The following is an 11,505-nucleotide window of genomic DNA, read 5'->3' on the forward strand; positions in this document are numbered from 1 at the left end:
CGCAGGTTTGTTAAGGGATTTTCTATCATTGCTTTGCCCTTAACTAAACTATTGCGAAAGAACGTTAGATTTGAATGGACAGATAAATGTTAGGAGAGCTTTGATAAGCTGAAGAAGTGTTTGACTGAAGCTCCAGTTTTGACTTTACCTACTCCAGGTACAGAGTTTACTGTTTATAGTGATGCTTCTCATAATGGATTAGGTTGTGTGTTGATGCAGGATAGAAATGTTATTGCTTATGCATCACGCTGTGAATACTCAAATTTTAAGGCTAAAAAAAAGCCAGTTTTCTCGGCCGCGGCCGCCCTTAAAGGCAGCGGTAGCCGCTATCGCCGGCGGCGGCAGCCGCCGGCGACTGCGGCTGCAATCGTCTATGAATACCTCAATTTTGAGGCTCAAAGAGCCAATTTTTCCAGACTGCAAACAGTCCGGCCGGACCGGAGGTCATTCAGAAAGTTCACCGGAAGTGTGCCAATATGGTACTTGAAACGTCCGAAAAATTACGAGGATCACGGAACTGGTCTCGAAATATTTTTTGGAGGTCCGAAACTCCCGGAAAAGCCTCCGGAACGAAAAAAAAAAAAGAAGAGAAAAAGAGAAAGGCACGCATGCCCACCCTCGGGGGTGGGCATGCCCACCCTCAAGGGCGGGCACGCCCGCCCAGCTAGGGCGGCCATGCCCGCCCAGTCTAGGCGGGCACACCCGCCCAGCTTGGACGGCCATGCCCGCCCAGCGTGGGCGGGCACGCCCGCCCAGCCCAGGCGGGCATGCCCGCCCTGGAGGGCGGGCAGACGCGCCCAGGGGCGCGTTTTTCCTATAAAAAACATCCCCGGGGCTCCGTTTTGGGACACAGTCTGTGTTGACGGACCTCTCTTCTCCCTTTACGCTCTTTGCGATTCTTTTATCGCTTTCTGCATTCTTTATTTTATTTTATTTAGCTTTCATTTTTTCTTGCTTTGTTAAGTGGCCATTAAAACTCCATTTTAATTAATATTTCCCTTAACGAGGAGCTTAACCTGGAGTTAAGAAGCGGTCGGAGATTAAATCAGGTACATAAACTAAACTACGCCTATTTAATTTTTAGCACTTCATGCATGCTTCTTTTCTACTCCTCTTAACTCTATAACTGCATGAATGCATCCATATCATCTACTAGGCAAATAATTGCCTCAATCAAATAAAGATTAAGCTTAAATGCCCGATTAATTAATAATCGTGGTATTAAAGTTTAAATCTGACATTATTGGCTAAAGAAGCCTAGTTAATCAATAACTATGGTGAAATTGCCTTTATTTCGAACAATTCTTGGCCTGAGTCCAGTTAATCAATGATTGTGACTAAAAGGTCCTACTTAAGCACGTTTTTTTATGGCAATAAATTGCCTATATTTCAATTTAATTAATCACTTTAGGCAAACAAATTGCTTATAAGTGAAAAGTTAATCTTTTATAGTGACAAAATCGCTTAAATCAATAATTTGGATAAAAAAGCCTTTAAATAATCACTTTAAGCAAATAAATTGCTTATAAGTGAAAATTAATCTCTTTTATAGCGACAAATCGCTTAAATCAATTTCTTTTGGCTAAAAGCCTTAAATCAACCTTTGGCAACAATTGCTTAAATCACTCTTTTTGGCTAAAAGCCTTAAAATCAATCAATTTTTGGCGACAATCGCCCAATCATCAGCTTTTGGCACACAGATTGCCTAAATCGACTTTTTTTGGCTAAAAGCCTTAAAATAATCAATGTTGGCGACAATCGCCTAAATCGCATCAATTTTTGGCAATAAAATTGCCCAATCAACATTTTGGCAACAAACGCCAAATCAAATCAATCAATTCTTTGGCAAAATGTCTAAATAAAATGCACGAAGCATACACACACTCATGCATTAAGCATACCCATTCAAAGCCCTTCAAAGAAGGCCTATCGAACTACGTCGACTTTGATCTTCCATTCAAACGGAAGTACGTAGGCACGTTTGGGATTTAGCCCCGAGCGGCAAGTCGAAATCACTTAAAACATTTCATTGGTCTAAATTACATCATTTTACCCTGCAAAGCATTCATTGTTTTGGTTAGTTCATCAGCATGACCTAGTCTCGGAATCCACCTCGAGTTCGTAGACCATGCCTTAATCATTGGGTTAATTAATCTAATAATTAGGTTAATTAAAATTGGAGTCACTTAGGGTTTTTTTTCTAGTTTACCCTAAAATAATTAAACAAGGTGGCGACTCATACATTCACGTGCATTTCTACCCTTAGTCACATGCATTCATATGCATATGATATTTTGGGGAGGGGTTCACAGTTTGGCGACTCTGCTGGGGAGTTATGCAATTTTTTTGCATAAGAGGACTACGATTGCTGTGTAAACTAACCGACCCTTCTTTAGGGTATTATTTTACTATGCTTTGTTTTGCAGGGTACCCCAACAAAAAAATTTAAGTATTCTTTCTTTAAGAATGCTTAATAAGGAAAATTTGGACCTAATTGAACTTTGCTTTAAGTCATTTAAATTTGTTTATTTATTTGCACGATTGAGAATCTTTTTCTCCATTGCATAAAAAATGAATTTCAAATGAATTTCTTCTCTCTCTGTTCAAACTTCTGAGTCTGGATAGCAAGTAGCGCTGATCGGCAGGTCTCTTTGATTATGTCGACGGACAGCCAAAGCGTCCTCCCTGTTACCGCAAACCATCCCTAATCCTTTTGGGGGTGGCCCATGAGTATGCGTACCGTTGGACCCACGCGAAACTCTTTGTTTCACATGTGGTTAGGTATATCTATACTCAAGGTTCAAGGGTCCCTTATAAGCCAATTCTCTATTTGTATCATAGCCTATAGAACCTATCCTTTAGGACTGTATGCGCCCAATGATGCTGAATCATTCCATTAAAAATGAATTATGTTGTGATGTTGTGCGCATTCACGCATTCATCCCATACTTCACAAAAAAAAAACATTTCATTTCAAAAGCTGAAAAATCACATTTTTGGTCCCTGAGACCTGAAAAATTACATTTTGGCCCCGAAGGCCCAAAAATTCTCATTTTGGCCCCTAAGGCCCAAAAATTCTCATTTTGGCCCCTAAGGCCCAAAATTCTCAATTTGGCCCCTAAGGCCCAAAAAATTCCCAATTTGGCCCCGAGGCCCAAAAATTCTCAATTGGGCCCCGAAGGCCCAAAAATTCACAATTTGGCCCTTAAGGCCCAAAAATTCTCAATTTGGCCACAGAGGCCCAAAAATTCACAATTTGGCCCCTAAGGCCCAAAAATTCTCAATTTGGCCCCTGAGGCCCAAAAATTCTCAATTTGGCCACAGAGGCCCAAAAATTCTCAATTTGGTCCTTAAGGCCCAGAAGTTCACATTCTTGGCCACAGAGGCCCAAAAATTTCCAATTTGGCCTAAGGCCCAAAAATTCACATTTTGGCCCCTAAGGCCCAATTTTTTTTTTTTCTTGAGAACTTAGGGCCTTTCGAAAAGTCGAGGTGTCCAGCCCTAAGCACTCCACCTTACATATCACACCCCATTGGGTCCTACCCTAGGTGTCCTAGCATACCAACACTACCCTACCTCACATAACCTATGAAAACACCTTATATAGGATAGTCTAATCATTTTGACTATGTCCTTTTACAGGTACCCCTCCAAAGATCACCTGTACCCGAAACACCAACTGAGCTCTCACCCACAAGTCCAACAACCTCGACTGCACCAATGGCATCACTCACTGACATCCAAAACCTCATCGAACAACTGGAAGCCAGAATGGAGGCTAGAATGAATGAGGCATTGGCTGCCCAGAGGACTGTCCTAATAGCTGAACTAGGCGGTGGTAATGGAAATGGGGCTTCCGCCGGGGGAAGTGGACCTACTACCTCTAATCAGGGTCCTGCTGCTGAACCAACAAACCCTGCCCTTAACCTGGATGACATGCCCTCCAGAACTGCTTCTGAGCTGGAAGCTTAGAAAATGAGAGAAAAACTAGAACTCCTGGAAAGGTCTATTACTGCTCTTAAGACACACAAGGAAGTAGTGGACATGGACTCCTTGTCCTTGTTCCCTGAAGCAAGACTGCCCACGAAGTTCAAAATGCCCAACATGGACAAGTTTGATGGAACCACTTGTCCCAAAACGCACCTGAAAATGTATGTGGGTGCCCTCAACCCGTTTGGCCTGAACAGCGAGCTCCTTGCTCAGTTGTTTCAACAATCACTCACTGGTGCTGCTTTGAGATGGTTTGTCAGCCTAGACCGGTCTAAAATGAAGACCTGGGAAGACATCTGTAATGCGTTTAATACGCAATACCATTATAATATCGAAGTGGATGTTACCCGGAGGGAGCTGGAAACCACTAGACAAAAGAAAAACGAGCCCTTCTCCTCGTTCCTTTCGAGGTGGAGAGCCAAAGCTGCTCAAATGATCAACCGACCCTCTGAACAAGAACAAGTTGACATAATAATCAAGAATTTACTACCTGTCTACCAGTCACAGCTTCAAACACAGTACTTGCCTACGTTCCAATCGCTCATTGCGACTGCAACTAAGGTGGAAGACTTAATCCAGTTGGGTCAACTCAAAGAATACTCATACAAGAAGCAGAATCATGCTGGGTCCAGTGAGACAAATGAAATAGCCAGTATAATCCCCACGAATCCTTTACGTGTTGGGAATTTGGGAAGCAATCAGCCAAGGAGGCAATATACTGATCTCGGCATGCCAATCCTTTTGGTGTTCCGAGAAGCAGTGAAAGCAAATTTACTGAAGCCCTTAGAAGCCCCACTTCCTGGGCAAGGCCTCTTCTCTCCCTCTACCTTCTCCTCCATGTGGGAGACTAAGGCAGACAACTTACCTTTCTTGGAGTAATCCCTTACTCGATGTGGACTGTCACAAAGGAAGCATTTCATAATGAACTTGCTTGCTTCACCCTTGTGCTCGCTCTTGCCCTTGTAAGCTTCCTCCTTGGGTTTACTAGGCTTGAAGCTTCCTTCCTTGCCATGGCCTCTATCTCCTTCACTCTCATGCGTCTTGGACATGCCTTTGTCCATCCTCGGATACTCCATGAGAGATTCAGAAATGGCTATGGCTATGGCAAGGTCTTGACCACCTCTACGCTTGAGTTCCAACTTAGCCCAATGTTGGAATCCATCCTTAAATGCAAATAAGGCCTCCTTGTCCGGATATTCAAGAATTTTAAGGACCAACTCAGTGAACTCCTTCACATTGTGAACCCCTCCCCCGAAAAAATAGGCATGTAAATGCATATGACTAAGGGCAAAAATGCACGTGAATGTGTGAGTCGCCACCTTGTTTAATTATTTTAGGGTAAACTAGGAAAAAACCCTAATTGACTCCAATTTTAATTAACCTAATTATTAGATTAATTATCCCAATGTTTAAGGCACAATCTTCGAACCCGAGGTGGATCCCGAGACCATGTCATGTTGATGAACTAACCAATGAATGAATGCTTTGCAAGGTAAAGGATGCAATTGGACCAAGGAAAATGTGTTTAAGTGATTTCGACTTGCCGCTCGGGGTTAAATCCCAAACGTGCCTACGTACTTCCGTTTGAATGAAAGATCAAAGTCAACGTAGTTCGATAGGCCTTTTTTAAAAGGCTTTGAATGGGTATGCTTAATGCATGGGTGTGTGTATGCTTTGTGCATTTTGTTTAGGCATTTTGCCAAAGAATTGATTGATTTGATGTTTTAGGCATTTGTTGCCAAAAATGTTGATTTAAAGCTTTTAGCCAAAAAAAGATTGATTTAGGCAATTGTTGCCAAAAATTGATGTGATTTAGGCGATTGTCGCCAAAATTTGATTATTTGAAGGCTTTTGCCAAGACTTTGTTTTAAGCGATTTGTCGCTGAAAAAAGATTAATCTCACTTATAGGCAATTTGTTTGCCAAAAGAGACCAATTGAATTGCAATGTAGGCAATTTATTGCCAAGAAAATGTGTTTAATTAAGGCTGTTTAGCCACAATTATTGATTAATTTGACTTAAGCCGAACTGTTCGAAATAAAGGCGATCACACCATAGTCATTGATTAACTAGGCTTTAGCCAATATTGTCGGATTTAGGCTTTAATACCACGATTATTAATTAACCGGGCATTTAGCCTAAACTTATTTAATTGAGGCAGTTTATTTGCCTAATGATGACGTGAATGCATTTATGCAGTTGTAGAATTAGGAGTAGAAGAGAAACATGCATGAAGTGCTAAAATTAAATAGGCAGAGTTTCGTTTATGTACCTGATTTAATCGACGGCCGCTTCTTAGCTTCAGCTTGAAAAACTCCGGATTAAGCTCCTCGTTTGGGGAATATTAATTAATTTAATTCAATTTAAGTGACCAAATATCACAACAACACAATAATAAAAGCCTATGCTAAATGCAGAAAAGCAGTAAAGAATCGCAAGGAGCGTAAGGGAGAAGGAGCGTCCGTCAACACAGACTGAGTGAGTAAAAACGGAGTGCCGGGGCTGTATTTTATAGGCAAAAAATGGGCTGGAGGGCGGCCGCTGTCGCCGGGTCCGGCGGCCGGAGTCGCCGGGGGCCGGCGGCAGGCGCCGCCGTGTCCGGCGGACGCCGCTGCCGAGGCTGGTGGGTGCGCTAGTTTTTCATTCCGGAGGCTTTTCCGGGAGTTTTGGACCTCCAAAAAATATTCCAGGACCAGTTCTGCGATCCTCGTAATTTTTCGGACGTTTCAAGTACCATATTGGCATACTTTCGGTGAACTTTCCAAATGGCCTCTGGTCCGGCCGTACTGTTTGCAGTCCGGGAAAACTGGCTTTTTGAGCCTCAAAATTTGGGTATTCACACACATAATCTTGAATCGTGCCCTTTTAAGTGAGACACCTCAACTTGGCTCTCGCATCATGATCTGCATTCTCGTGATAAAATTGTCTCTAAGCTCCTTCTTAAAATCGCCCCATGTGTTGATGGTGCAAAGGCCTTTCAACATTTCTATATGCCTCTGCCTCCATCAAATCAAAGCAGTGTCCGCCAAGTACAAAGGAATGTGGTCCACCATCTTGGCATCCTCTGTGATGCTTATGGCTCGAAAGTATTGCTCCATGCCCCACAAGAAGTTGTCAATCTCCTTGGCATCCCTTGTCCCGTAGAATGGCTTCGGTTTTAGCACTTCAACCCTCGAAGGCAAAACTACTTAAAGAAGAGCTTGCTCCCCCTTGAGCAATAACCCTCTTAAGAAGGACCACCTCATCCTTCACTTCCCTCAATTCGGCTATAAGGCTCTTAAGCTCATCCCTCAAGAGCTTGCCTTCATCACATAGCTTAATATTCTCATCTTTAAGGGAAGTAAACTCACTAGAGAAGGATTCTCAAATTGACTCACCTTGCTTTGTGAGCTTGTCGATGGCTGAGTTGAGCGTGCCTCGTATCTCCCCTTAGAACTCTTCCACCCCAAGCTCGAGTTCCTTAATATGGAAACCTATCTCCTCGTACTCCTTCTGACTATCAATCAATCAAAGCTCCACCTTAGCGAGTCCAGTCCCCACATTGCCCAAATTCGCCCTTGGTTCGCAAGACTTTGACCTCCCTCTCTTCTTACCACCCTGACCCTTAACCCTTAGAGCGTCGCTTCCTCCGGCTGGATGAGTGACCACACTTTGGTTTGCCATTCCACCTAATGGCTTAAGCTGCTAGACAACCTCCCTTGGATTGAAAGGGCTCTAATACTAACTGTCACGGGCTTAGAGATTATTGCTTGTCGCTCCTAGCAATTTCCCCATGCGGCACTAGCACTCGGCCTATCAAGTAGCTAGTCAGCCTGTCTCCTTACTTGGTTGTGCCTAAATTAAGGCTAAGATAATGTGGAAATCCAAACGTGTGCTAAGAAAATAACAAATTGCTAGACCTTCTATTAATGTGGAAATGTTATACAAGTAGTTACAAAGCTTGATTTAAAGGTATGCACAAGTTAGAGAAGTGTAGTGGCTCTCATACAACACTTATCACTCTATGCTCTCCTAAGTATGCTAAGTTTGCTATTTATATGCATGCTAGGTTGGAGCCCTTCCTTTCTAGAGCCTTCTAGGCATGTCTTGGCCTAGATCTTGATAGAAGGCTTTAGAGGCTTCTTGGTAGGCTTGGATGGTGCTAAAACTTTCTAGAAATATATAACGATGCTCCAACCTTCTAGTGGGTCCTCAGATCATTCTACCACTCTCTAGACTTGTCTAGAATGTTCCATATGGTTTTAGACTCTTCTAGAATATTCTAGCCACTTGGCTCGCCCTTGGCTTAACCTAGCTCACATAGCTCACCCATGTAGCTCGCGCTAGGCTTGTCAGCATAGTGGCACACACAAGCTCTATGCCTGGTGGCCCAAGTCTGGTGGGACTTGGATTTTGGCCTACCTCATGTGGGAAGTGTGAATACCCAAATTTTGAGGCTCAGAAAGCCTGTTTTCCCGGACTGCAAACAGTCCGGCCGGACCGGAGGCTATTTCGGAAGTTCACCGAAAATATGTCAATATGGTACTTAAAACGTCCGGAATATCGCGAGGATCGCGGAATAGGTCCCGGAATATTTTTTGGAGGTCCGGAACTCCCAAAAAGGCCCTCGGAGCGAGGCACGGCGGCCGGCTCCGCCGTGGACGGCGGCAGGAGCCGCCGGGCACCGCGGCAGCAGCCGCCCAGCCTGGGCGGCACCTGCAGCCCCACTTCCTGGGCAAGGCCTGTCCCCCAGCGCGGGCGAGGCCTGCCGCCCAGCGCGGGCGGGGCCTGCCGCCCCGCGCGCGCGGTGCCTGTCGCCCAGCGCGGGCGAGGCCTGCCGCCCCAGCGTGGCCGCGGGCGAGCCTGTCCGCCCCGAAGCGGGCGGGGCCTGCCGCGCGCGCGGGCGAGGCGCCAGCCGCCAGCGCGCGCGGGGGCCTGTCGCCCCGCGCGGGCGAGGCTGCCGCCCAGCACGCGCGGGGCCTGGCCCCCCCACGCCCCTGGGCGGCACCTGCCGCCCAGCTTGGGCGACACATGCCGCCCAGACCAGGCGGGGCCTGCCGCCCCACCGACTGGGCGGCAGCTGCCGTCCTCTCAGGCGGCACCCCCCGCCCAGCGTGGCGGGGCCTGCCTTCGAGCCAGGCGGCACTGCCGCCCATGCCCCCTGGGCGGCAGCTGCCGCCCTCCCGGCGGCACCTGCCGCCCGGGACCCGAAAATGGCCTATAAATAGGCCATTTTCAGCCATTTTCTGGTGTGCCTTGTCTGTTTTGACGGACGAATCCTTCTCCCTCTCACGCTCCTTGCGTTTTCTTTACCGCTTTTTGCATTTTAATTTAATTTTTATTGCATTTTTATTGTGATATTTGACCACTAAAATTAAATAAAATTAAAAATTAATTAATATACCTAAACGAGGAGCTTAACCTGGAGTTAAGAAGTGGTCGACGATTAAATCAGGTACGTAAACGAAACTCTGCCTATTTAATTTTAGCACTTCATGCATACTTCTTTTCTACTCTTAATAATTCTATAATTGCATAAACGCATTCACATCATCATTTAGACAAATAAACCGTCTTAAATTAATTTGATTAAGCTTAAATGCCCGGTTAATCAATAATCGTGGTATTAAAGTTTAAATCCGACAATATTGGCTAAAAGAGCCTAGTTAATTAATAACTACGGTTCAACTGCCTTATTTCGAACAAATCCGGCTTAAGTCCAATTAATCAATAATTGTGACTAAAAGCCTAAGTCAACATTTTTTGGCAAAATGCCTACAAATCAACCTTTTTCGGCTAAAAGTCGTAAAACCGAACCATTTTGGCGAAACGCCTTAAAATCAATCTTTTTCGACTAAAAGTCGTAGAATTGAACCATTTTGGCCAAAGGCCTCAAAATCAACCATTTTGGCGACAATCGAATCGCACATTTTTGGCAAACTAATTGCCTAAAACAACACATTTTGGCCAAAGGCCTTAAAATCAACCATTTTGGCGACAATCGCCTAAATCGCACGTTTTTGGCAACAATTGCCTAAAACAACACATTTTGGCCAAAGGCCTTAAAATCAACCATTTTGGCGACAATCGCCTAAATCGCACATTTTGGCAACAATTGCCTAAATCAAATCATTTTGGCTAAAAGCCATTAAAATCAACATTTTTGGCAACATGCCTAAAAATCAATCAATCTTTGGCGAAATGCCTAAACACTCATGCACAAAGCATACACACAAAATGCACAAAGCATACACAAAATCATGCACTAAGCATACACACACCCATGCATTAAGCATATCATTCAAAGCCCTCTAAAAGAGGCCTATCGAACTACGTTGACTTTGATCTTCCATTCAAACGGAAGTACGTAGGCACGTTCGGGATTTCACCCCGGGTGGCAAGTCAAAATCACTCAAACATTTCATTAATCCATCATTTACCTTGCAAAGCATTCATTCATCGGTTAGTTTATCGGCATGACATAGTCTCGGGATCCATCTCGGGTTCGTAGATTGTGCCTTAATCATTGGGATAATTAATCTAATAACTAGGTTAATTAAAAATGGAGTCACTTAGGGTTTTTTCCTAGTTTACCCTAAAATAATTAAACAAGGTGGCGACTCACACACATCACGTGTATTTCTTCTCATTCATCATATGCATCACATGCTTATGACATTTGGGGAAGGGGTTCACAGGAAGATTTGCTCCAAACTTAAAATTGGCCCCAAAATCACCCCTTTAGGCCTTGAAACATGCCTTTGGCATACAAGGAGAGTCTTGGTCCATGACAGTTGTCGTAAGGGAACTTCGGTTTCTAATGTAAAGAGGAGGCTACTACTTTAGCCTTATGGATCCATGGCTTTCAAAGGAGGAGATTAAAGCAAGTAGGGACATCTACCATTTGGGAGGGAATGGTCACGACTGCAGGCCTGATTGTGACTTCTAGATCAGCCATGCCCAGAACTTCTCTTCCTATGTTATCATATGCCCTCACTATCTAGTCGGAAGTCATAAAATCTTCAGAGTTAACCCCAAGCAATTGGCAACTTTCAAAGGGCAAACATTCAGGGCTGAACCATTATCCACCAAAACCATATGCATTGTCTTACCTCTAGCTTAGACTGTGATATAGAGGGCATGGTTGTGAGTGGTATCCCCCTTTGGGATTTCATGATCAGTAAAGTGGATGGCCATAGCGAGGGGGTTCCTTGTGATGGAAGCAAAAAATACTTCAGGGGTTATGTCTGCAATGGTTTAACACTAGTTCATGGCTTTCACCAAGGCCTGGTGGTGTACAAAAGATGATTGTATCAGACTCCATATGGAAATGTTGGCCTTTGTCTTCTTTAGTTGTTCCAGAATAAGGTTTATAGGTTGGGGGCCAAAACTCGAACTTGGGGCGTCTTTGGCCAAGGTAGCAGGGTTAGGTGAGGCTTTGGGAGGAGGAGATGCCTATTGTCTGCCACTTTGGGTAATAGCATTTATTTCCTCAAGTACGTCATTTAGGTCGATGACGCAATATGAATTATCAATG

At 44.4% G+C, this 11,505-nt stretch overlaps 1 pseudogene; it reads right to left on the reverse strand.

The window, feature by feature from the left end:
- Positions 1-236: 236 nt before the first annotated feature.
- LOC149492630 (uncharacterized) lies at positions 237-7,652 on the reverse strand (annotated as a pseudogene).
- Positions 7,653-11,505: the final 3,853 nt, after the last annotated feature.

The sequence above is a fragment of the Jatropha curcas genome, chromosome 11, assembly GCF_041381405.1.
Source record: "Jatropha curcas cultivar XTBG-Jc1 chromosome 11, XTBG_Jcur_1.0, whole genome shotgun sequence".
Taxonomy (NCBI): Eukaryota; Viridiplantae; Streptophyta; class Magnoliopsida; order Malpighiales; family Euphorbiaceae; genus Jatropha; species Jatropha curcas.